General features: G+C 42.2%; 1 long non-coding RNA gene across 2 annotated transcripts in view; it reads right to left on the reverse strand.

The window, feature by feature from the left end:
• Nucleotides 1-25,810, reverse strand: part of LOC107200081 — a 37,879-nt gene extending 12,069 nt beyond the window's left edge. Inside the window, exons 1-2 of one of the 2 annotated variants that reach the window (XR_001519488.2) lie at nucleotides 23,345-25,810; nucleotides 21,137-22,919 (exon numbers count right to left, since the gene is read on the reverse strand). This is a non-coding gene — a long non-coding RNA (uncharacterized LOC107200081). Of the gene's footprint in view, nucleotides 1-21,136; nucleotides 22,920-23,344 lie in introns of those variants that run through there. The other variant, XR_004496349.1, reaches the window with a different exon arrangement.
• Nucleotides 25,811-27,833: the final 2,023 nt, after the last annotated feature.

Consider the following 27,833-nt stretch of genomic DNA (forward strand, 5'->3'; position numbering starts at 1 on the left):
GCAGAAGGGTAGGGCAGCTGGTGACAGTTTGGGAGGGAGAAACAAGAGATAAACAGCCTCTTTCTTGTGGCATACAGTGATTAAAATCTGAACTGATTTACAATGACTGCAGCTATTGCTGTCTCACTTATCCCAGTTCTTTGCAACATACCCCCCTTCTTGCACCCCAGCCATCACTCTGCTCTTGTTGATCATGATTTTGCATAAGGAACAGGCTGACCTTCCTTCCCACCCACACACATTTGTCGGCTTTTTGTGTACAATAGTGTTTATTAAATCCTTAGGCACCAAATTTCTTGCTCTGAAATATTTCAAACCATATTTTTTTATCTTTCTAGTCTGCAAGGCACTAAGGAAAGTCATGTAAACCTAGCTTTATCATAGTGCAGAAATTCAGTCGTTCCATCTGGTAGAAATCTTATGTCTCAGCAAATTTTACATTTTCTCAGCAGGGAACAGGGATGTGCATGCACAAATCTTGGCTGTGCATGTCAGATGTACACATCAGTCAGACACACACAAAATTGCAGCTCTATCTGAGAAGCAGGATCCAAAGAAACAGTGTTAGTGGCAAGACCCTGCACTGCTGCTCTCACATATCCTTGACCGCTTGAGTCCCTGAGAATTGTCCAGCTCCTAACATAATAAGTCTTTTATAAAAGAAAGAAACAACCTTCCCTTTCTTTTTCTGAGGCCATGACTTAGGCTATTGAGACTTAGGTCCAGGAAACCCAAGAAGGATGTGGCTTTTTAAAGCGTCATTGACAGGTAGTGTGAAGGCAATTAAATCATTATCACAGTGTTTAAGTCAGGTTACTGAGTTGCACAAAGGCGTAGGCAAGAAAATGGTAGAAAAGATACTGTTCCTTTTGGTTTATTGAATAAGCTTGGAACTCCAATCTCCTTAAACAGACTGAATTACTGAGAATACAAAAAACTAAGAAATACATGCTAATTTTGTCTGTAATACACCTCCTGTGGATGCAAGAAGAGAGACTGTTCAGAATAAGGCTGTCATTTTTTACATGGGTAGAGTTTTGCAGGCCAGCTGACTTAGTGCACACAGGCCACTGATGAGAATCAGTCTCCCTCATCTGGATGTTCTGGTTCCCCATAGGATGGAACAAGTGAAATGTCCACCACACCAAGCAAAGGAGTTATCTTTGCACCCTGCAGTCAGAGTGCAAAGGGGAGGGGAGAAAAGGAGGAAGAGTGAATCTCCATTTCAGAAGTAATATGGATTTGCACCATGCAGTCTTGCCCACGTCTGCCTCTTTGTTTTCTTCAGACTGTACAATGCATTTGAACTGATTAACTAATGGGGTAAATATTTGCAATGATCCTGAGTAACAACCAGGTCTGTATTAAAGATAATATTTTAAACTCCTTCCATCACCAACTTCTTCCAAGTGAGGCTGACTCCAGCTCGGCCTGGTGCCCTGGTGCCATGCATCCCTGCTGCTGGCAGGAGCTCTCTGCACTCTCACCTGATCCCATCAGCTGCCTCCTCCCCTGGGCAAGCCCCCATGGGGCTGTTTCAGCAGTGGTAGGCAGATACAGCTTTTGTGATCCCCATCTCAGCTTGCCATCTCACGGAGGGGCAGGTACTACACAAACCCTGAGTTTTCCTCATGTCCTCTTTCTAGCCCTTCATCCTATGACTATTAAAGGGGAAAGGACCCCAAAGACCAAGGAAGAAATAATAGAAACAAAGGTGAAATTTATTGTCCCTCATCTACCTGAAATTTATTCTACACTCCCCACTCTGAGAAGAATTGGTCTGTCTCATATTCCTCCACTGACTGGGTTTTTGAGTTTGATTTAAAAGAACCACAGCCTAAAAGAAATCAAGGTGGCAACTAGATTTTTCTTTAAAAAGCCAAAGTAGATTCAAGTAAGAGTCATTATAAGAAATATTCCCAGATAAGTTTTCTATTGATATCCTAGTCTGGTCTATATTTATTAATGATATATAATGCCTGCTCACAGTTTAGTGGGTATTTTTGCAGTTTGTACAAAAGTGATGAAGGGATGCCAATGTTAGAGTTGTGTTTCAGTCCAGCAGGCTGGATAGGAAGGAAAGAGAAGGTTTAATTATGGCAAGGTGTGGATTGCTGATACCAACACATGACTTCTGAATTTACAGTAATCAGTAAAAGATGCTCTTTTGCTTTAGGAGGAGAAGCATTTCTTGAATGGTTAGAGAGGACACAAGCACATGTTTTTTTTCAGAAAAGCTTCTACTCTCACATTACCAGGAGGAGAAATGGAACCCCAGCAGACTCACTTTTAAGCACTGAGGAAACAGTAAAGTTTCAGAGTAGTGGCATCTTTTTTTTAACTGAAAATTGCTTGATATTTTTATACTTGCAAACATTTTTAGCATCCAAATTTGCTTTAGGTGATTTCCCCAGGCAACTAGGTAAAGACAGTATCCCAGTGTTATTCATTTGTCTTTATCTTGCTTCATGCTGTGCCTGGTGGCAGTGTTGGTTTTCAGTTTCCCATGCTTTTTCATTAAAAAGGAGAACACTGAATTCTACACTGAACAATGCAGTTCTGCAGTTTTGTTTATTTTTACAAATTAAAATCCTGGTTCAACTTTGGACCTATCAGCTCATGTTAGTATTGGATCTAGAAGCTGGTGTTAGTATGGTGTAGGTTTGGCTGCTACATTCCTCCAGGTAAAGCATGGTTGGCAAGCCTTAGATCTTCATGCACAAACCAGCCTTTTCTGTAGCACAGCAACCAGAGAAACGCACGGGATTAAGTTCATGCACCAGGTTTATTGTGGTGGTTGAGCTCCGAACATTGTTCAGTGCTCCAGAAGGGTGAGGATCACTGAGTGTTGATCATGGAGGGTGGGAGCAGCAATTTTTGAAGAAGACCAGAGGGGAAACACACACTGAACAAGAATGAGAAGAGGCAACAAGCAAAGAAAAGGGTTGGGGGAGAAAAAAGAAAATGAGAAGCAGACAGCAAAAGACAGTGAAATAAGTAAAACACAGTTGTGCATTGCAGACACAAAAGCAGAAATGGAAGTGAAAGAGGGGGTGTTTCGAAGGGACACTGAACACCAGCCCCAGTCACGCTGGTCAGCATTTCTCAGCCTTAATGCACTCAGGCCCTGTACCATTCCCTGGTCCTAGCCCAGAGCAGAGGTCTCTCTCATGACTGCAGCTAAGGACACTGCAGTGCCGGCTGCCACAGAAACAGTCCTGCTCTACTCCCCCTGGTCAGGCAGACCCATACTAAATGAGGCACTCTGGAAAGTGAGGTTACTGCAAAGTAAGGTAAGAGAATAGCCTGGGGTCAAAACATGCAAAATCTCAAAGCTTTCCATTGCTACTGTTATCACTCCTGATCTATTTTTATGTCCAAGTACCTTCAGGTATGGTTACTGCAGCTGGCTGAAGTTAAGAAACTGAAAAAAACACAGCATTGCCTTTCCACAGAGCAAGTAGCCTCCCAGCAATTAGCCAGCTTACTGGGAAAGAGGAGCCTTGTGGAGTCATGGTCACTTGTTATTTTCATTCTGCCTCGTCAGCCTTTCCTCTGTCTGTGTCACAAAAAAAGCCAGTTGCCTGAAACAAACTCCAGTTGATCTGAAGTCTGAACTAGCCCTGACCCTAAAGACTCATTCCCATATTTTTCCCATTTGTTCACTAGCCAAGAAAAGTTCCCCTTGGTTTGCCAAATTTTCAGGACTTTCAGAATTTTCAATATTTGGGTTGTAAGTTTGGAGAGATTTTCCTTGTGACTAGTTTGACTTGATCTTTTTATTTGTTTGCCTTTCTCCATGTGGTTATGTAGTGGGATAGGCTGGAGCAGACAGGAATGTGCTCTCTTAGCCCTCGCACATTTTCACATTAGAAATTTCATTTCCATTTCATTTTCACATTCACTTGGAAGAGGGAACTCTCTTCTGGAGCCCAAGCAGCCCATCCTAATACTCAATTATCCTCATAGCTGTAGAGGATGTTAGTGGGGCTTATTCTGAAGTATTTGTCTAGTTGGACTGTGTGAATCCAAAGGAACAGCTGGTCTAAATTTCACTAGGAATGGTTATCTCTGCAAAGATTCAACTAATTTAATTTCTGCTTTGGTTTTGGTCTGTCTGGTCTCCATGCCACCTCACCACTGGGACAGCCACACTTAAAGCAGAGCTTTCCTTTGAAAGATGTTAGTGGTTCATATTCTCCTACCACAGCTCCCTGCAGCTCTTCAAACAACTGCTTTACTTGCAGAATAAAACCCAAACCAGAAATAGGAAGTTCACAGACAGTTTACTATGTAATATGTTAAAAAATTAATCATGAACTCTGTTTACACATTCCTGTTTTGTCCACACAAAAGGTCTGTGATGGCACTTTTGTTACGCTATTTAATTACACCACTTCACAGGCTGGTAGCTTCTTCTGTCAGTGATAAGGTACACAGCAGGGCAAAGCACCAGTGGCAAAGCCCAAACTTTTAATTCAGGTACTCATTTAGTGCTAAGACTTTGACAAAGTTTGAAAAAAATACTTCATGACTGAATCACAGTCTTGATTTTTACAAGCCCACATTTTAACCAGGCTGATGCTTTCTTAACTGCCTATTGATTTGTGTTCATCATACGCTATATTTTTATAACTTCTGTCAGAGTAATTATTAAGGCTACCACAAAAATTCATTCCAACCTTCTTTTTGCAGTGACCTTTCCATGCAGATGTTCTGCAGAGAACCCAGTCCCCAGAAAACCCAACAGGGATGAGCCAGGAAATGAAGTGCTGAGAATCTCGGGCTTGATCTGGAAGGCAGCCAGGGCACACTCCCGAAAGCAAGCAGGAAGGCTTCTGCCTTGAATGTAGGTCACCAATCACTTATGGAAACTCTCTGCTCGTGAGAAGAGTGCTGTGAAGCACTGCTTTAGGGAGAATAGACAAACATGTAATGCTCTCTGTGCACTAATTACCGTGATGTGAGGGGGAGGGCTCCCAGTTGATTTGGCTTTTTCTAATCCTTTTTCACCACCTCTGTAGAAGCAAGGCATGTGAACTGCTGACATCACTAGAGAGATTCCTCGAGGGTACATTTCACTTAGAAGCATACTTTAAATACAAAATTTCTTGATGTAAATAAAGCATCTGCCTTTTGTTAAACAGATTACACCAAAGGAGTTGTTCCAGGCTGAATTCTATTGTCAAGGTGAGGAGATGGCAGCAAGCTAATCTCCCCCTTGCCTCTAGATCCCTGCCCACAAGCCTGCCTGCAGCAATTGATGGGGATCATTTCACTCTTGAGGAATACAAACACACACAGAGATATTAATTTGGTGATCTGACTTCTCATGGGCTCTACTGACACAAATTGCAGAGCATGCTTACTGTTGGCATGTAACCACACAATTCAATGCGCTGGTATTGTACTCCCAAAGCAAGGAAGAAATAACAGGTGTGGTCAGAGCTTACAAACCTTTCATCTGTTTTCATCTCACATCATACTCATCAGAACATCTTCCTTGTATCTCATTTAGTTGCAGGGCAGTAATGCCCAGTTCTCTGCCACTTCCCTTGTTTTGGAGATCCACCACCAGTCACTTAATGACCTGCTCTGCTGGCCACTCTCATCACAGTGTGCCAACATCCTGTGCATTCAATAAACCTTAATGTATCTCAGGCATGATGATGCAAAGAATATCTAAGTGTTCAAAAGAGAGGTCCCAAGAGACAGCACACTGAAAGGCTTGTATTGGCACTTCAGCTTCAGATGAAGCCATCAAGGTCTTTCATATCGGTTATCTGCTCTGAAAAGGCAGCATCTGCTCTTGTTAATGGTCCTGTTCCTGCCTTTCCATCCTTTGCATTTACACTGTGTTTATTTCTTAGTCCCTGCATGCATTCCTCTCTGCAATACTAAATCTTTTGATAAAATTACTTTTCTGTCCACCGTCCCACTAACAGTTGCACTTCCCAGAAACACACTCCTGCTAAATAATGCAGCTGGGTTGCATGATGCACACCAGTGCTAGAGCCCTAGCACTGCAGCTTTGGGCCTCAATCAGTAGCTCCCCCATGTCTGTGACAACAGTTACTATAAAAAAAGACCTTTTATCCACCTTCATTACAGGGGCTGTAAAAGGAAAGGATTCTCTTTGGCAGACCAAATCAGGACACCAGGCCCCAATCTCATACAGTCTCAGTTCTGGCTCAGTACCATGATTATTTCTTCTTGCTGGGAAATACTCTGGTTGGAGACATGCTCTATCTCAATTCACTTGCTCCCAGATAAGAGGAGAAACTCATACAAGTGACTTTCACATCCCAATTCTGATACATATTTGTCCTGGTTTAGGGCAAATTTGGGAAGAAACTTCCAAAGGGATCCCTCTAGGAAGCAAATTCAAGTACCCCTCCTCCAACCGATTCGGGAAAAGATTTGCTTGGAAAAAAGTGGAAAAAACTGTTTATCCAACAAGAAAAGCATAAAAAATTAATAATATTAAACAATAAAATCTCTTGCTGTTCTGAAGAGATGGCAAATTCTGAAAGTTCTTGTTGTGGGGTGTAGCTGAGCTCACTCAGTCTCTTATCAGTCCCTCTGGCACCAGAAAGTGCCGAGCCCAGGTCCTGGTGGGCCACAGTTCTTGGGGTTTTCTGAGTTTTCAGTCCAGAGCAGGCTGATCAGCTCCAAGAAAAAGAAAAGACACAGTACAGGAAACTTCTCTGACTCAGCTAGCTAAACTAAAAGCTAACTAAAAAGCAAAAGAGAGCTCTGTCCCACTGTCCATGCTGTGGACAACAGTCCATGAGAAGGAATGTGGGGGAGCAAGTGCAGTTTCTGCAAACAGACTGCCCGCTTCTTTCCTCCCTTTGCTCTTGGAACCCGTCTTAAAGCTGCAGAACTTAATATCCAGCACAAACAGAACAGGCAATTGGGGATGCAAGCATCAAAAAGTCACCTTAGAACATTATTAAAAGCAATTTTTAATACAACTGTCAGGACAAAAGGCTTTACTAGCCAATGACCATTTCTGAAGAAATACATGGAGGATTCAGGGAGGACATAGGGACCTGCATCCAAAATTAAACTGGAAAAGAAAACTAAAACAAAAAAGCCAAAACCCAAACCACTGGCTCTGACTCTTTAGGAGTTTCTTCCTTATACTTCCCGGTTTAAATTCCTCCACTCCTAGAGGTGCAGTGCTGAGCATGCCTGGAAGTGCCTTGCTGCTAACCTGGTTGAACAGGTTGCCATCCAAGCCTAATCAGTAATCAAAGGTCAGAATACAAATTCTCTGTTTTATCAGTTAGCAGCCAGCCAGACAAATCTCCCAGTTAAATCTCCCAGGCTTCATACAGTTACTTACAGATTTTTCTGAAAATGGTCAGTATTTCATTGCAGGAGCCAGTTGCAACCACAGCCCTTTCTGTAACACAAACCCTGAATTGCCTTGTCACTTGTGTTCAAAAAAAACTCTCACTGCTCTAGCCAGAGTCTGGGCTCCAGCACTCCACTGAGCACTTTCAGCATCCTCACTGCCCTGGCTGCTAAGATGGGGACAGGTTTGCTGTGAACTCATCACATGCTGAGAAACTTCATTCAGGATTTGTGCAATGACACATACAATGAACAGTCTGTGGGACTTATCTACAAAGCCTGTAGCTTCAAAATACAAGCCTCCACCTGTTTAGCACAGGAATAGCTCCATTAGATGATAATATCAGGAAATTATGTACTTTATTCAAACACCTATAGGAGAAGGGTACAATAATATGTGTCTATTGAGAAAAAAAATAGTAAAATACCCCAAAATCCTTGGTGGAAAGAGCTCATCCTGCCCAATCCTGCTCCCACTGCCAGACTTGCTCCAGAGCCACAAGCACATGGCTGAGGAAGCACATTTTGTGTGGAGCAAGAAATGAATGGTCAGGGAAAGATGGTGAAGGTGATGATGATGGGGTGAAGGAAAGACAAGAAAAGAGTGGTGGTCTCTCCCATTGGCAACCACATTGACAGCCATGCATTGTAAACCCCATCACAGAGGTTTCACGTGTCCATCCTCATACAAGCAGATTTGTTAGTGTGAGTGTACAAGAGATGTGGCTGCCAAAGCTGTTGGAGGGAGGAGAGGCAGTGCTTCCCCATCTGCAGACCAGAACACGCTGCTCCCCATGCTGGAGAAAACAGCCTCCACGAGGTACTTATGGGAAGGACAGGAAGACAACCAGCATTCAGATGTCCTGAATATGCAGATTTATATTTGGAGGCTGTTAGAAATACAATATTTTAAAGCAATCACATTAATCAGGGACTTCTTATGCATTTGCTACAACGAGACCCAAATGAAAAGAATCACGAGTGCACACTGCATGTAAAGGTTAATCAAAGGCAGCTTCTTCTTTTGGCAGCCACATTCTTCTGCTGGTCTTTGCCAGAAAGCATTTACTCCATCGTTTTTCTTTATTTTTTTCTGGTTTGGGGGTTTTGTTTTGTTTGGTTTTGTTTTTCCTTTTACTTTCTGTTAACTGTGTATGTGTTACTCCCACTGTCAGGTTTCCTTAAAGTTATATCACAACCATTTTATATATATAGAGAAGAAAATGGCAGACTTGTACCATTGCAAAGCTACTTTGACAAATGGGTTTCCAGTAGTTTTGACTGAGACTTTTCTATATCTTTTGTAGAAGGGCTGACGGATCCTTTGTTGCAGACATTGGAGGTAATCCCTTTAAGAAAACCACCTGAGCTAGCAGAAAACTGCAGAGCAGCCCATTTGTCAAGCAGCTGTACAGGCTTGTTGATATATTTGTTCTGGAGACAATGCCTCTTACACACTGCTCAGCTGGGAAGCATTTGGAAACATTTTATGGACGGATTCAGCATTAAATGGTGGGGTTGACTGCAGACTGCAGTGAAAGATTGTAGTATCTAAGTCATCTTTCAACAAGCTCATGCCATTTTTAGATGCAATTTACCTGGTAACATTCACCCTGGGGAAGCACAGACGTCACCTGTGCTCTCATTCACCCAAGCAGATCACTTCACACAGCTTCACTAAGAGCTAAGCCATCAGAGGAGCCCTGATGGCAGAAGTCGCAAGAGAAGGACTAAATCAAAGCACCACCATTCAGCTGGAAAGTCTCTGTGTCTCTGTGTGCTGCTCCTGTTGGAGCTGGAATGGATCTGTCTGTGTGGGCCAAGACTTGTAGACCCTCCTGCCACTGTGAGCCAGTGCTAGGACAAATCCAGGTGGAGATGCTTGGTCCTTTGGTACAGAAACAGAGCTGATGTTGGCTGCACTCCCTGCCGTAAGCACCGCACTTCCCATAAATCATTAATTTTTAACTTCTCTCAGTCTATGCCAGGAACTAAATCACTGTAAAATAACTCATGCTCAATTTGAAAAAGAGACTGAGATAAGCCAAGATATTACCTTTCCTCTTTGAAGGAATTTTACTCTCTGAGGCCTAGTAGGTACAGTAGAACTGTTTGCACATTCCACCATCTCTGTCCTTCCTTTCTAGTTCCTCACTGGACTTTTCTCATCACAGAAACTCTCTAATAATTTTCCTCTTCATGTTCGTATGCCTTTTCTAAACTCTACTCTCTGAATTTTCATCTTGTTTAAATTTATCTTTCTCTACTTTTTCCATTATTATTTTCTCTATTATTTCCATTATTAGAAAGGTATAAAGGCTAAATGAGGTGAATGAGAGTTTCACCCTCCAATTTTTTTAGTTGCATTTTCCCAGTCAAGCCCTGGTTCTCAGTCTCAAAATTCTTACATTAAAGTTTCCCCTTCAAACTTAGACTAGATGTAGCTAACATGCCCAAAACTTTGAAGGCGGATTTCTGAGTTCCTTTCAGCCTAGTAGGTAAAAACCTGCCTCTGGCTCTGCTCTCAAGATACATCAAATGATCATGCTGTCTGCTTTCAAACTTTCACCTGAAATGAAAGTGAGTTTCTATCTTGATTTCTTAGCCATATTTAGACTATTGATTTTAAAATTTCTAGTTTATCTAATAAGTTTGCATGTAAGGTATAAATGAGATCAAAAGCCTACTTTGGCTGCTTTTATTTGCAAAGCAGTATGTTTTACAATCTCACAAGCAGTATGTTTTACAGTCTTTACAATCTCAGTGTTTTTTCCCCTTAAGTGGCTTTAAAAGCAGTTGATACCATTGCAGCATGTTTACACCTGCTTTATAAACATCACTGGTGCTGTCCCAAGCACTGGAGGAGCACACTGGTGACATTAACATGTCTGCAGCACAGCAGAAGGGAGATGGGGTGTTCTGCACCTGAGCTTGGCTATGAGACATGTTTGTTGTTCTTGTGCCACACAACCCTGCCCCTCCAACTAGCTGGGATCCATCCAGAGTCTCCAGGAAGGGATAAAATACTACTTCAGTTTCAGCATAGAAAGTCTCCCTGCTGTGCAAAAATCCATAACTACCCAACCCCTGACAGGGGCTGGCAATTTTCCTGGAGGTCTTGATCATGAGAGCTTGTCCATCCAGGTCAGGAAAAGGTGGATGGATGGAGCAGCCCTGGGAAATCTGTATACCACATGCTGCCAAAAACCCATTCAGTGAAAGTCTTCTGTCTTCCATGCAGTTTCATAAAGAATTTTCATGGCATATGAAATGAGTCAGGATTTTTTCTGGTTAAATTATATTTGTAGTCTGTGGAGAAGTACACTTTCCTTGCAAGCTGAACAGTTACTGCAGAGGATTAATTTTAGTTTAACTTTGATCAGAAAAGGTCTGTTAGGTACAGAGAGGTAAATCTCATCTAAGAATAGTTTTGTTTTAGTCACGGAACAAAATTCACATTTCCTAAAACAAAACAAACAAAACAAGGTGAAAGGGAGTAAGAGAAAACAGAGAGAAGGGAAGGGCTAAGATCTGATAAATGTTGGAGACTGTGACCTATTACTTATGAAATTACTGTGCTGTGAAAATAAAAGTTTGTTCTGTTCTGCTTAGGAATTTAGGTACACAAGACAAACAGCATTTCTCTGTTCAAATACAGCTTTTCAATGGAGCAAATACATTGGTAAACATCACAAGCTGTGCTCTATTTTTTTTTTATTCCATCAAATTTTTCTCAGTTTCTTTAAACATCTCTTATTATCCTCTTAGTGGACACTAGCTTACAGCTTTTCTAGGTATGCTGTTTGTCTTACTGGTGTTGTAGGACAAAGTACAGCCATCCAAGATGTGTCTCCAGCAATAGGATGATTCAAAACTGTTCATATGACTTATGTGCTGCCTATCCCTACAGATATTTTATTTTGCTTCACAGCTGCCTTTCCAGATTTTATCTTGTTTCCACTTACCATAGTATTTGTTGTGTGGGTGTATTGCTAGCGAACACAGCCTAACTAGATTTACTTAAAAATGCTGTGAATTTAAACTGCAGCAAGTTATTATGCCTTATCAAAGTGCAAATACTATGTTCCTGCCCACATGCCTCTTGCAGAGCTGCAGGTTTTTAGGCTGGAGTCCCTTCTTCCTGTCCAGTTAGTATAAAAGCCTAGGCAGAGAATTAGGTATCTATTAATGTTTGGAAAGTTGAATTAATGAGTCCAAAAGGAGTTTACTAATATTTTGAGTTTGTGTGCACATATATAGCCATGGTGTATATCAATAAAAGGTTCTTTATTAAAAAAATTCCTTCTTTCTCTTTTCTATCCCTTCCTCACCTCCACTCACCACAGCTCAAGTGCAAGACCCAAGTGAAGGTCACCTATTAGAGGAGTCAGGAACAGGAATACAGTACATTAAAGTCTGTCTGTTTTGCTGTTTGGCAGAGTAGCCCATGAGGAGATGGTACAAGATAATGTCAGCCCCCAGGACAGTTCAGAGATGCCTTCCCATCAGCAGCCTCCCATCCTGTCTTTGCTTTTCTGGTCTAAGAACCAGTGCAGCTCAGAGCCCGTGCAGATGACATTTTACAAAGCCCTTTGAAAATTAATGAGGCCATTCTATTCAGGAAACTCCATGTGAGTGTTACTCAGGACCTGCACTGAGGTGCATGAGACCCAGCTCTTGGAAATACAAAGCTGGAAATTTTCTTCAGCTGGTGGGAAATTTTGCCTTTTTTTTTTCTTCAGTTCCTATTGCAATTTTTGTCATCACCAAAGAGACCCTGAATTCTGGCAGATAGCATGGAGGAACTGGGAATCCCTGTTCCTCATTACAGTGTTAGACTGAGCTGCTCCCAAGGTGTTATGAAACACTGTAGTGGGGTCACAACAGGAAGCACAACCATCAGCAGCAATTTAAACAGGCGTTCCTTCCTATTCTAAGACTCCAGAACTTCCTTATCCTGCAGCTCAAAATCCTCTTACAGCTGTTGCATTTATTTAAAGCAGGTTTTTTTTTTTCTTATTGCTGCTTGGGACACATTAAGGACCCAACCCCTGCTCACTCTCTCTGCATGCAGAGAAACAGGCAAAAAGAAAAAAAAAAAAAAGATGCAGCTTAATCAATTCTTAGTGGAGACCTTGAAATCACCAGTCAAAGGTCTGCAGACTGCATTATGTACTCTTCTGGTTCACCTGAGCTCCTGCCAGAGCTTTGTGTTGTGTTCTTCCAGCCTCATTTCTCTTTTTCTAATTATATATGGTGTGCCATCAGGATGGAAGGTAATCTCACAGCCTATTTAATATGTACCTGTTGACTCCCACACAACAATTTAATCAGAATTTGGTAAGGTTTGCAAGCAATCCATCTGTTTAGAGGCCAAAAAAGTACAAGCAGTCTGAGAAACAGCTCTCAAAAACCATAAAAGGGATTATTTCCAGCTAGGTGCAATGCCTGGGACAGATCCTATTAATTTTATTTATATGAGCAGTCAAACCATGAATGGAGTGACAAGACTGCACTAGGTAAGAAGGATCCAACCTATTACATTCAGCTCCCTCAACACGCCTGGTCCTCATTCATCAAGAGTTCCAAGGACCTTTTGGCCACAGTCAGGCAACACAAACAGCAAGTTTAAGCACAGGATTATCTGAGCAGTTAAATTTAGGCACATGTTTAATCATTTCCTGAGTTAAAATTCAGAGCAGTTCTTGGGGCTTGGTCTTCCCTGCTCTCATTTGTGGATACAGAGGAAAGTCTTCATGAAGATGTGGCTGCTTCTAGCCCTCACACAGATTAACATGATATAGTCCAACATTTTTTTGCCAGCAGGAGAGTTTACTGTGTGAGAGCTTCTGCAGCTGCACAAAGAGAGTCAAAACCAGTGACATCCATGAGCTGGATTTCTTTTCTCTCCTTTTAGGCTGACTGTCTGCACAGGCAGAGATATAAAAGGACTACTGCATAAATCCAGGAGGATGAATGAGAAAGCTGGTTCCCAGGTATATCATGGCCAAGTACCACTGCTGCTGGCTGCAAAAGGGATGGCTGCAGCTCCTGGCCAGGGCTGTGAGCAAGGAAAGGGAGTCCAGCAGTGCAGGCAGTAGTCACACATGGTGTCAGAGCAGCATGTATACCTTCATTCACCACTGTGTGCTCAGCACCTTCTTTTAGGAGATAGAATTCACAGAATGACTAGGTTGGAAGTGACCTTCAAGATCATCGAGTCCAACCCATGCCCTAAAACCTCAACTATAACATGGCACCGAGGGCCACATCCAGTTTTTTTTTTAAACACATCCAGGGATGGGGACTCCACCACCTTCCCAGGCAGACAATTCCAGTACATGATCACTCTTTCCATAAAAAACTTTTATCTAATATCTACCCTATATTTCCCTTGGTGCAGCTTGAGACTGTGTCCTCTCGTTCTGTCAGCTGCTGCCTGGTGAAAGAGACCAACTCCCACCTGACTACAGCCACCTTTCAGGGAGTTGTAGCGAGTGATAAGGTTACCTCTGAGTCTCCTTTTCTCCAGGCTAAATAACCCCAGCTCCCTCAGCCATTCCTCACAGGGTTTGTGTTCCAAGCTCCTCACCAGAGTCGTTGCCTCCTCTGGATGCGCTCAAGCATCTCAACATCCTTCCTGAACTGAGGGGCCAGAACTGGACACAGAACTCAAGGTGTGGCCTCACCAGTGCTGAGCACAGGGGCAGAATGACCTCCTGCTCCTGCTGGCCGGGAGACAGGTACAGCCCTGCTCCATCCTTAGGAGAAAAAAGTTGGGAAAACATCAATCTGAACATTTTTACTGTATCCTTAGTGCTCTGGTGTAATTAATACTTGAGCCCACCCACAGATTACACAGATTAGACAAGCTCCCAGAGCCCACTCTGTATTTCCATAGTGCTCAGCTTTTGTTTCAGGGTCCTGTAGCTGCTCCAGCTACACCAGACCTCAGGGCCTCCCTCTGCAAAGCAAGCTCTGCAGCTCCAGGATGATCTGGCTGTCAGGGGCAGGGGCTGTTGATTTTCAAGTTACCTGGCTTCTCAGGCAGGATGCTGGGCACAGTGATACAGGGTAGGTGTATACCACAGCCTCTCAAGGTTAGTCAGCAGCTATTTTTAGCCCTGAGCTGTTGATCCAGTGACCCTTTCTTCGCCTCTGTAGGTCAGGTACAGACTGCAGAAAAACTCGCAAAGGAGTGAGCGGTGACAGACACACTTCAGGAGACAAAAACACAGTGACCCAGATGGGACAACCTCTCTCAGCTTTCTTGAGTCCCCATCCATCCTGAGTAAACAAGCATTGGTGCTGAGTTGCTATGAAATGGTCAGAAAAGGAAGGCAGCATTGCTGCCTTTACAATTTATTTACGTAAATTGTAAATTGTTTCTTTCCTTCAACTCCTAGTATAAAAGTATTTACAGCCTGGGATTTGATTGACAAAATCAAACCCATTGCATTGCACACCCCTTATGCCCATTGTCTCAGCTTTTGTAGCTTTTATATTACATGTTGCAGAACACATACAAGTCTAAGAACTAATGTTCATTTTGCAAACAGCTGTTCTGATTGAAAATGGAACTGCCTTGACTTCCTGTCCCTGTCCCAAAATGAAGATCGCTCCCTGAACTCCACACATTCGTAGAATGAAGGCTTGTGTGAGCTTCTCCTCATCCTCTTCAGGAAAAAATGCACTGGGTTATTCCACCTTGCCCAGAAGAATGCTGATTTCCAGACCAGGTGATGCAGTAAAATTTGGGCTATTTGAAAATGTTGTAAATCAGACATTCAGAGTCTCCAGACACTGTTACAAAACTTAAACCTTGAGATTTATCAATCAAAAATTCTCCAGATTAGCACTAAATGATTCAGAACATGTTAATAAAATCTCTCTGTGAAGTAAAATGGTGCTGTCTGAAGACACATATATTTTTTTTCAAATACACTCTTGGACTTGACTCCAGTTTTGCACATTATCACTACTTGTGTCTAAAGTTCCAAAAGATATCAAGACTTCTTTCTCTCAGCAAATATGAAGAATCAGTATCTGGAATCATGAGCCCAGTGACTAAATTTAAGCAAAGCACAGAAAAACATCAGGTCACTTTTCTTGTTAATATGCTGTTTCTTTGAAGGCACTGCTTAAAACAAAGTTAGCAAACTTCACTGAAAATATTAGCACTAGAAAACACAGCTGGATTGGATTAAAAAGCAAAGGCTATTTCCTTTGATAAGTGTTTGCCTGCAAAATTTCAACTCTACAGTAAGCTTTACAGATATATAAAATTTTAGTAGATATAAGTATCTGATATAGGAAATTTAAGAAAATAACAGGCACAATGGACACATCCAGAAGATGGATACACTTATCCACAGAAGTTCATCTTCAGCAACTTACTCCAAAATACTATTCCTTCCACATTTTTTCTTTTTTTTTTCCTCTTGGCAATTGCGACTTTTGTTTAATATTTTTATGAGTTTGTCTGCTTGTGATTCTGACAAAAATTATCTTTTCAATCTAAACTGAAATAGAATTAATTAATCCCAAGACACACTGATATTAGCATGTAAATGATTCTTATAGAGTCAGTGTGATGTTTATTGTAAATGGTTGCTGCAATACATCATGATATTTTGCAGGTTCAAAAAAGACTAAATTTTTAGTGTAAAATACTATTTTTATTACATAGGTATGCATTGTACTATAGCACTGAGTGCATTCATTAAAAAAAATCTATTAAGCATTAGTTTTTCCATATTTTTGCAGCCATTTTTGCTTCCATACAAGGGTACATTTTAAAAGGTAGTCTGCAATTGCTCATCACCAGCAATTATTCTTAATAATATTTTTCAGTCACCTAGGTATTCTGCTAGACATATGTAAGGTAAGACACACCTCACCAAGGAACGGACTACGTTTTAAGGTCTTTTTTCTTATGAAATACCCTGCCTAGAGATACACTGAACTGTTTTTGAACTGAAAGAAGAGAGAGGTAGAGAAGGAGCAAGCAGCATGGTGAATGAGCTGGTTAACAGGGTGATCCAGAGCAACAGCTCAGGTCTCAGCTCCTGAGGTACATTGGTTTGCAGTCCAATTCTATAAACATTAGTTCTTCAGGCTGGCAATGGCTCTCATCATTCTTTTGTGTTTATAGAAAAAGAAAATCTAGTTCTTTCCTAGGTTGTTAATATAATAAAACTTCTCTCCAATCCGTGTCTGAAGTGTAAATGCCCTGAAAAGGGCTGATGGCTTGAGTGCTTCTGCTACTTTTGTGCTTCCTTGTATGTAAGTCGGCAATTACCCTGCGTGAGCTCATCTTGCAAACTGTGCAGGACGGGCCCTGTTCAGATCCTGTGACACCTCTGAGAAAACCCCTGGAGCTCTAGAAAGTGTAAGCTCTCCTTTGTCATGGGACTGGCCTCTGATGGAATGCTTTAATTGCTTACAGACCAGCAGGCAGGATGGATCACCAAGGCTGCACCAAGCCTAGCACACCTTCACCCAAACCTTCCTGAGCAGTGTGAGGGTGCCCAGCTGCTTCTTTCACAAAACCCAAGCACAAAGTGGCCCAACCCCGGTAACATTTCCAGGGAGCCAGCCATGCAGAGCTTAGTGCTGCCTGAGGCTGACCAACACCCTGTAGTCACAGGCACTGGGCAGAGAGAGTATTATCCAGCCTGATCGTTGCCTTCTCCACAAGCCACAAAAGCCTTTTCAGCCGCCCCATTCAAATAAAAGGGCCCATCCTACAGGTCTACAGAGAAAATAAGAAATTAAACTCCAGGTTTGCTGCTCTGGGTGCTTTGTTAGTGAGTTTATAAAGTGCCAGAATTGTCATCTCTATTTTTTCAAACTTTGCATTTTCCCTCTCCCAGAATCCCCTCCTGAACTGATGGGTAAAATTGGTTAATGACCCCGGTTCAGGTAATTAGTCTAACCTTGAGCAAATCAGCAAGGCATGCCAAAGTAGCTGCCAGCAGTGCTCCCACACCATCTCATCCCAAACTGAGTTCAGCCTCTCAGGCTAAAGACAAAGGTAGAAATCCCCTCACACATCTTCACAAAATGGTCACTTATTAAGAAGGAAGTTGGCAGGTTATGTTTAACAAGTTTAGTTTCTAAATCTAGAACTGATTGTTCCATTTGTACATTTTGTACCATGATTCTTATCCTCTACTTTCCCCTGATCTTCTTTCTCTTTACTCTTTGAGTAATGTAAAAAGTAATCCTATTCTTTCCTTTCTCTCTGCTCAGCTAAATAAGCTAAGATCCAATAATCTCTTCTCATTTGTTACTCTCAGTTTCCGCATCACCTTGGTAGAATTTCTCTGGTCCCATTTCAGTTTAAATTCCCTTTATTTTTTCAAATATAAAAAGACTCTGATATTCTCTGATATCAAGGTATTGATACATATGCCCTCTATAGTTGTACTAAAGCTTTCTTTTTTTCTGCTGAACATGCTTGGATTGATACATCATAGAAGTGGAGCAAGGTAAGGCTGGAAAAGGACCACTGGGACTACCCCAGACATTCGATCCTGCTCTTCAGAGTGGCTGAGATTGAACCCCAGCAGTATCACACTGGTGGTTCACAGATCTTCAGCCACCATTCCACATCACGCTCTTCCCTGCTGCCTCGGACACAGGGACCCTGTTTATGAGCCCACTCTCATGGCTTTGCTCTTTCTGCTTCTGCAATTCACTGTTTCTGCTGCTCTGATAGGTCCTCTGGTCCTCTCTGCTGAATGATGCTCCATCCTTTTCAGCATTAGTGGCCCTGTGCCATTTAATATTACTGGCAAATGTCTTAAGCTTAGACCATGTTCTTGTACCCAGGTGAATAATGAAAGAACTGGATGGCATTGGTTTCCAAAAGCACTCCTGAAGGACATCACTGATAACTTCCCCCATTCTGGCTCCCCATGACACGTTCACTTGCCCCCCATACTAATTCCAGTGTGAAACCCTCTCCCCTCATTACATAACTACTTGCTAATACATTTCAGCAATGCTCAAGGCACATTATTCACAGAAAGCCTAGTAAACAAGGGTTCAATAAAATATTCTTCTGGGTTTAAAAATGCAGGTTTTTGCTTTTGACAGAAGTCATAATGAAGGCAAGACCTCCTCTTGTATTCTAGGGTGAGGGTTTTGGACAGTTTATGGTTTGAAATCTTTTAAATTAAAAATCAGAAAATGCAAACTTAGGATGTATAAATGTAATTTTTTTTCTTGTTTTCTGGTACACTCTAAAATAACTGAAGCTGGGCTAACTCTACTCAATAACATTAAGAATAATAGCAAGAATAATGCATTCTTAAATGTATAATGGCAATAGTAAATAATATGCAAGTAATGAAAAGAAAAGACTAGATAGAAAATAGTAAATGTGGTGTATTTTTTAAAAGTTTAACTTTGGCAGAAATATTGTTCTGTTATTTGCAGCTACCAAATGTGACTTGCAAGTTAAATAACACCTTGGAAACTGCATAGCAGATATTTATAGCAACTTCTCCCATCCTGTATTTCTCACTCTCTTTGTAAGGCTCGGAAATAAATTGTGTTAGTAAACACATCTCACAATGTGTGAGAATTTTGAAACAGCTAATCTTCACAGGATATTACAGTCATAAATTACCTTTAAAAGTATTGGGGCAGTGATCTGGTTTACACTATATTATGCAGTTATTGGGAACTACCTGCAGAAGGTGTTACTAATGGGAGCAAAAAAAGCAGTAGTTAATGAGTTTTTCTGATACAGCATTGTTAATACCAAACCACAAAATTTCTTGGATGAATTTGCAGAGGAAAAAAAATAAAAAATAGGGTATCTGATTCCTGCCAGCCATGATATAAAAATAAATGTATTTTACATGCAGAACTATTGTATCTCTGAAAATTGCCACCAAATTGTCACTGGAAACATCAAATCATCTTTTTGTTCAGTTTTATATTTATTTACCAAACCACTTATGGAGGTCTACAATCAACAGCTTTTTCTTAAATCATATGAAAATGCCATTCAGATAAATTCTCAGATAATTTCCTATTAAAACACAAAAAGGCAGCTTTATAGTTAGAAAGCAATAGATTTATAGTTGCGTATGAAACTTGGCAGCTCTGAATATGAGATAGAAATAGAGAGCTGACTTTTGTGGGTATTCCTTTCCTTGTGCCTAAAGATATCTCTCCCTATCTGTCAGAAACATTGCTTATGGCTTTTCTGTGACAGACAGGGTGGCTCTAAGCAGAGCCCAGCTGAAATACAGGGTCCAAATCAACAGATCCCAGCCTTCCTCTTGTCAAGTAGTCCACAGGTTTCCCTTACCAGCTTTCTTCTCTTTCAGCTCTATTATTTTCACATTGTGCCACTTCAGACAAGTGAAGCAAAACAAAGTCTACTGCTCCTGTTATTTTTTATCCTCCCCTGCTTCTACAGACCTCTCTTCTGCAACTAGTAAAAGATAACACCTTTGGTGACTTGATGCAGAGAGTACTTTAACATAGTCAAGGAAACCTGCTCAATGTTCAGAGACAGCTGGCCTTTGTTCAAGGAAATCAAGACTTCAAGACAGGTCACTTCTCAGTGCAGGACTCCATGGCTGCCTTTGCCACCTCAGCATCACCTCACCATGTCCCTGGGTGTGCTCGCAGCCAGGAGCCAGAGACAGACACATCCTCTCTGTAGTGCTTGTGATCTGCTGGGCTCCAATGCTCTACTCAGGGCACACTTCACCAGAAATTGAGTGAATGCAGTGAAAATGCGTGAATGCAAGGCTTTTCACACCATGCGGTAAAATTGTACACCATTCGTTTATTTGATGAAAGGGAGAGGCTCCAGCTCACAGATTAGCACAACTGAAGTTTCCAAATCAGGTGGCCAAATTCAGAGGCATGAAACTGAGCACTGGGAAGCTGGCCACAGGCAGCAGAAACCATAGACAGGAGAAGGGCAAAAGCCACAGCAATGAGCAACCCTTCTCCTCTCCATACCACTCCCAGGCCTTGGTGAGAAACACACCAGGGCATATTGCAGTGATAACGTGCTCTAATGCAGTTCCCCTGGTGAAATGTTGGTTTTGGGTTGACAGTGCAGCCTCAGAGTAAAGGGTCAGAGCAGCTGCTGAGCCTCAAAGGGGAAATTGGGACGGATGTGGTTCTGTGCAAGTTTTACGTCCTGTGTTCCTGTGATCAAGAGTGGATGGAAAGTCTAGAAGCCAGAAGGGGGTTGTCACCAGCCCCAGGTGTTTGAATCCCTGCCTTGGATTAGGGTGGGCTGGCAAGACCCCTTTGCTTGCTCTGGGTTTATGGATTTGTGGAAATACTAACATTGATTTTTTATTATTATTTTTTTTTTAATTATCACATTTGAGATAAACAAAGAACAATTCAGTGATCTGCACTTATCTTTGAAATATATAATTTTTAATCACTTCCTCCCCAGTTTGATACAAAGACAGTGTCTCTGTGGACTGCTGGCTTTCTCTGAACTCAGGCTCACAGCAGCAGAGACACGCAGCCTCCTCTCTTCCTCCAGCAGCTGAAAGGAGATATTTGCAAGCGTGTGCTGTGGGGAGCAGAGTCACTTCCTTACCATGTTTGGCCAGAGAAAGAGATTGCACCAAACACAGAAGCACTCATCATTGTGTAGTTCAGGAAATATTCCAAGCATCTCTTTTGACTTCCTGCCCTTTTTTTTTCTTCTTTGGTAAAGGAAGATGCATATGCTTCTATGTTACATTGTTTGAAAACAAAAGGCTGAGCCGACTCAGACTCATCTCAACAGTTTTATTTGACAAAGTAGAATTCTGCAGTTGAACTGAAACCAGCTGAAATGCAGTGCAAGCTTCAGCAAATACTCTCAGGGCACTTACTGAGCAAAGTGGTGGAAGTACCAAAGCACCTTGCAGGTCCCTGCCTAAGTGAAATTATACCACAATTGATAAAAACCCAGCTAGGGTATGAAAGAGATTAAGCACGGAGCAGGAAAGCAGGTACCACTGAGCAAAAGGAGTTCTTAAAAAAACTGTTGTTTCAGCACTCTACATCAAAATGCAAGTTATTTTCAAATAAACTCTGCTGGGGATGTGTGCTACTAGCTGGGCATTCATTTTAAATGCTATCAAAGCTGTTACTTATGACATTTTTTTGTCTGTCTCATAAAAGATCAGTGTCTCAAAGAATTCCTATTAGACTCCCACCCTGGGGGCAGAGTGCAGATGAGTTTCTTGGGTAGGCAGCACCCATGAAGGTTTCTGAACACCCTGGGGGCCAGGTGCTGTCACTCACTGCTGAGGCATGGGGAGGTAGTGTAAGTACCTCCACCACATCTGTCTTTGGGTTTGCCAGTGTGAAAGGGCTCAGTGAGTGCGCTCACAGTTGAAAACTCAGTGCTGCAGGTTTGGCTGACCATGGAGCAAGTGGTGTATGCCACAACAGGCCTCAGTCTGAACTGTAGGGATCTAAGTAAGGCTGAAAGGTGATGGAGGGGCTGCTAGGCAGTGTCCCACAGGCTGCTCAGGAAGGCATGTCTCTCGTCTCCTGGATGGGTGCCCATACACCTCCTGTCCCCCATGAATGATTCTTGCCCCACAAGCAATGCCTCCAGCAGAACACAGTGCCAGCATGACTGATTTGCAGGAAATCAGTGGTTTTGCTTTCAACACACCTTACCCTAGCAGAAGGACAAGCAAGCGGTGAGAATGATCCAGTAGCAATGTGCCCTTTTTGCTCAGCTGCCTTGTGCTGGGCTGTGTGGTGCCTCCCTTTGCACAGCCCTACAAATGAAGCAGGAAACCTGCAGCAGGAGGAAATCCATCGCTTTTCCTTCAACAGTGCCCCACACGTGTTGTGGCACTTTGGTTTTTTTCACAGGATGGAGGCTTTGGAGGGTGTGCATGCTGCATTTCTCATTTCAAATTCTGAAGGAATTCTCTTCTATAGGACTGGTTATGCCCTCATCACAGGCTTGTGGTGCTCCCTCCCAGTCACTTAAGCAGTGGTGAGAGAAGATGGGGAGCAGGGCTCCCACAGAAACATTCTCCCCTGATTGCTGTTCAGGCAGGGCAGGGGCTCCATGCCTTACATTGCACTGACACACCACAGCACAGGGAGACAGAAAAATCTCCCTATCTGGGAAAGCAGTTGATCCAGCTTCTACCAGGGAAACCTCTCAAAGGCAACTGAAATGAAAAAAGAGTCATTCCTCGTTATTAGTAATAATAGCAACAGCAGCAGCAGCAACACTGGATTGCATTCATCATTCTCTGCACTGAGAAGCTTTTGGCCTCATTTGCCTTAGTTTTTAAATTAAGAGCATCTGGAGCTTACTGATTTCCCTGGGTTTCATCCCATTCTTTGGGATCCAGCAGGGGTATATTATCACTCTGTGACTGCAGCTGATTCGTAGAGCAAGGCTGGTGGTTCTCCACCTCTGCAGATGCTCATGGGCTTCCACAGAGGCCACGTGCAGAGCTCCAGAGTCCTGCCCAAGCTGTTGCTAGAGACCAAAGATGTGTCTCCAGGAAGAAGGTGTAAGGATTGTCCTCTCCAAGCCCCTGGAATGAGAAGGACCAGAGGAAAGGTCTTTCTCTGATTACTACTGATCTTAAATAAGAACAATATTTTCTGGCTTTATCCTGAGAAAATGTTGACTTCTTAGTTTTTCCTAGTAGCAGTCTACAGAGAAAGGTTACTACTGTACCAAATCTAGGAGTTTCCAGTCACTTTGGAGCTGGATCTTTCCTCTATTCCCAGCTGACTGATATCCTGCTCTGAAATCCCAAACTTTTTCACCGGACAAAAATAAAAGATTCCCAGCCCCATCTCCTCACAAACCTCTGTGGAACCCTCATAGCAGGGAGAAGTGCACAGCTGATGGAAGGGACAGAACAGCCTGAGTGCTGCCTGTAGTTACTACACTAGTTAATACTCCTAGTAGTTAATATCACTTCTGCCTGAAGTATTAGCCCCTGCATCTTACCTGAGATCATAAGCCACCTCAAGTTTGCCACTCTGAGGCTCAGTCTGGCCTTCCACCTCATCCAGTGTGGCCCCAGTCTCTCAAATTCATGCCCAGTTTCCCCTTCTTTTCCTGTTTTTGTGCACGTTTTCTTCTTGCTTCCTGTCACACTTCAGTGCTCCCTGTGCTTGAGAACAAAACTCTTGACAAATGTCACTGGCAGTTTACTACCATGAGCTTTAGACAGCTGAGGTTACACATCAACCTCTGTTTGCATACCATAAACACCTCAAAGATGAGCAGCAGCACTTTCAGGGACAAAATGTTAAAAGCAAAGACTTTTCAGTGTCAGTGGCACCACCCAGCCCTATGGTCACCTAGGGGTGGCTCCAAGCCTGGTCCTGACCACAGCACCCATGGAGGTTTTCCAGTGGAATTCAAGAATAAGGAAATCCAGAAGCACCAGGTACAGCGTTGTCTTTTGCTTTCACTTTATGTTATCAAATATTACTCAGTTTATTGCTTGGTGGACTGATGGTCACCCTGCGTGGCAGCTGGTGACTCAAAGGCAGCACCCTGTCTGAGACAGTGCCATGGGTGTGACATAAGCCTACACCCATGGGCTCAGGGATCAAACTGACATGGGTGGATGGTGGGACGGAAAACCTTGCTGGCTAGAAGTCATGACATTCACTGAGCACCTACTTCTTAGCCTCTGATTCATCCTGAAAGCAGTGCTGGTGGACCCCACAATGCTCACACAGCCGCTTGCCCAGCCACATGTCACCCCCTCACCCTCACCCTCACCCTGCACGAATGGGATGAAGCAGAAGTTCTTCCAGACAAGAAAAGCCTGACTCATGTCACTAAATACAGCCAACGGGACAAGTTTCTTCCTTGTCTGCTTGACTCCCATCCAGCAGAAGAGCTCTTGAACCAGGTGGCCAGAAGCAGTGTCTGGGTTTAAGGTGTTGCTGAATGATGTGCCTGATGAAACTGGCAGAAACTACACCAGGGTCCCTTAAATTACTCATGACTCATGCATCTATGAAGTCATGCCCCTTTCCTGTTTATCTTTTTTATCATTTTTTATATATTGTCTGATACTATGTCAGCTCTAGTGTTTTATTAGACTTCCAGGTCAAGCGTTGTGAACTTATTTGTCATTGTCTTGTGCAATAAAATAACATCTTCCATCTTGTCAGCAAAATATTTTGGTTTTCAGTGAGGATTTCATTATTCTTTGCAACATATGTAGTTCTCCAGATGTCTGAATGCTTATAGAGTCAATACAGGCTTCCAGCATTTATAATGAACAGATTACATGTGTTTTTCTCACAGCATGTCCAAACTTCCCTCTTCATGGCCTCTGACTCCATTATTTCATGTCCTTCTCATATGTGAACTCTTAAACCTAATACTTCAACATTAGCCTGGCTGAGATAGTAGTTTTGGTTTATGTTTTATTCTGTATAGCTTTGAAAAACAGGGCTGGAAAGAGTTTTGAGAGGTCATGAGAGAGAAAAAGAGAAAGAAAAATTCAGCCAAAAGTCTCTTAAATTATGATCAAATGGTAAGTGACTCTGCAATCTCACAGCATTCTGGGTCCTGGGACCAGAATATATGCAGAATATCTGATATATCTGGCTGATATATCAGGGTACAGGCTTGGGTTTGTGGCTCAAGTGGGAAAGGATGTCTTAAGTTTCTCAGGTATGTGAAGTCTTTGGTGGATTTTCCCTATTTCAGACATCAGAGTCAGAAGGAAGTCCCTGCCACTGACAGTGGATTGATGGTCAACATGTGCTGGGGAGGATGAAACAGGGAAACCTTATGAATATGATTGTTTAGCAAAAAATTCTGAAAATATGAAACTTAGAATCAAAATAGAAATGAAAGCTAGCTTTGAGTCATAAGATACAGAGCGCTAGTTACTATATAACCAAAAAACAATAGCCTAACCAGCTGAAGGAGAATCCTTGTTGATGAAACAATGTCCTTCTGCTGACAGAGAATCCAAAGGTCAAGCAGCAAGAGAAGAATTTGTAAGGCTTTTAGAGTTTAAAATGTAACATTGTATGGTAATGTAGTAGTTCTTATAGTCTATATGTAAATTCTTTAGTATGTGTGTCATGTACTGGTTGGTTACTGGAAATTAGAATAGTCACTATAAAAAAGGATATAATGCATTGTAACAAGAACTTCGCTCTCTTAAGCTCTCTCCCCTTGCTCTTAGCTTCTCTCCCATAGCTCTTAACCTCTCTTACTTTTACCCCCTCTTACTTGCACCTCTCTCTCTCTCTCCTCTCCAGTCTCTCTCTCCCTCCCTGACCACATGTATGCTGAGGCTGGTGGTGGAAACAGGTCTCTTCCTCCGTCTACCCAAATAATAAATTGCTTATACCTGAACAGCTTGACCCTGGAGAAGTCTCTCACCGTGTGTGATTTGTACATCTATAATCATGGGACTACACAGGGAAAAAAATTATGTTAATAAATTGGGTAAGAAGGCTGAAATGCAACTAACACGTGTGTTTGTCTTAATATTTTCACAAGCTTTTAAATGCTGAAAACTGAAGAAATGCTCAGTTGTTTGAGTTGCTTGAGTACTGCAGGAGAGTACAGTTACACGAGATATGAGCACAGTTGCAGTTGTTATGTGACTGAGTATTGCCTGCCTAGTGCAAATAATGCCAAAGCAGTCACCACACCACATTGCCAGTATTCATCTCACTGCTTGGAGAAAAGGAATGACTGACAAGCCAAAACCAAGTAATGCATTGCAAGAACCACTGCAGCACTGATCTGATCTGATAGTGCTAGTCTAGTAACACATCTGGTTAAAGAGCAGGGAAATAGTTCATGCCATGATGATCATATGATATAAATTATGTATGGCTTCAGCTGCCCTGTGCTCATGCTATCCCCTAGCACGAAGCTGCTAATTTCCTGCCTTCATGCCGTGTGCTAAATTTCTATCAAATAATTTAGTTTGCAAAGGAGGTCTATGGGTCATCTGCTCCTACACTTCACCCAAAGCAGAGCCAAGCTTGCAGTTGGATGCTTAGAGCCCTGGAACTTCGAGAATCTCCAGTGATGGAGGTCCCCTCTACTTCCAGCATTGACTATCCTGATTATTGTAAGCTTTTTTTTTATATATAGCAGTTGCAACTTGTAGGTGGAAAGACTGGTTGTATCTTCTCTAAAACATCCAATTAAGGCTGGGTTTGCTCCAAGCTGCACAAACCCAGATGCTCTTGGAGTCTTTCCTCTTATATCATACTCCCCAGTCCCTAGCTATTCTCCACTGGACTTGTTCCCATATGTCAATGAGCTCATTGTACTTAGGAGCTCCCCAAAACATTTTCTCAGCTGTAGTTTCTAACCCTCCATTGTTTTCAAGCTTGTAAGATCAAGAATGATTAATCTATTTATTTAAAGGAAATAAAAGAAAAAGTCATATAAGGGCACAATCTCTGGGCTGTCTCTGCATTTAACATTAGACAGATGGCTCACATTCCACCTGAGTCTCTGGAGGCACATGCAGCCCAGATCTAAATGGGGAGCTGCTCAGCTGCAGCCATGTCAAATGCTGACCATATGTCACAATGGCTAGTGTCAAGGAGAAGAGGGGAAAATACAGCTTTACAGTCCTGCTCAAGTGTCCTGAAAATCAGCACCAAAGTCTCTTGTACTGTCTTCTGTTTGCTGTAGATCTTAGAACAACACGCAAATTTCCTGTCATCAGCTGTCAGGCAAGTAACCCTCAAAGGATGAAAGTCAGAATACGTAACATCTTCTAATGGCTTGTTCTGGAGTAAATTCATGTGGGACCACAGAAGCAGAGAAGTGTCACTGGCCACTTATAAAACAGAAAGCTTCATTTGGAGGTAAGGATGCAAGCAATAGCCCATATGGAGGTGAGTACAGGAGGATGGGAGAGATGACAGCAGTTTCATACAGCCTAGAGTAATGGAAAAAATTAGACTGGTGTCCAACTTTTAAAGGAAAATGTTTCTCACTTTTAAGGAAAATGTTCACTGTATGGAGAGCCTCAGCTCTGTACTGAGAATTAGTCCCCTGACCTCAGCTAAATTAAACGCTAGAACCTCACACAGCCATTCCAATAGTGTCACTCAAGATGCATCCTAGGGTCCCATTTCTAAAAATGCTACACAGAAAACACATAATAATACAATCAGTACATAAAAATAATGCAAAAATCATCAACACATCAATATTGATGACCTCCATATCAATTTATTACTTGAATAATACACCAAAAAATGTAATTGTTTTCCAAGTACACATCTGTAGGCAACGATGTGTATGAAATATACCCAGGTGTCTAGCCAAAGGTATTGGAAAAAAGTACATTTGGGATGTGCCACAGACTTACACGGTTATCTTTGACAGACAGTCTTTGTGGTGCTTATCAAGGTTCAGAGACCATTAACATGTTTCAGTTTGGGCACTCAGATTCATGCAGTGTCTTACTAGACAACAAGAA

Source organism: Parus major, chromosome 1 (assembly GCF_001522545.3).
Source record: "Parus major isolate Abel chromosome 1, Parus_major1.1, whole genome shotgun sequence".
Taxonomy (NCBI): Eukaryota; Metazoa; Chordata; class Aves; order Passeriformes; family Paridae; genus Parus; species Parus major.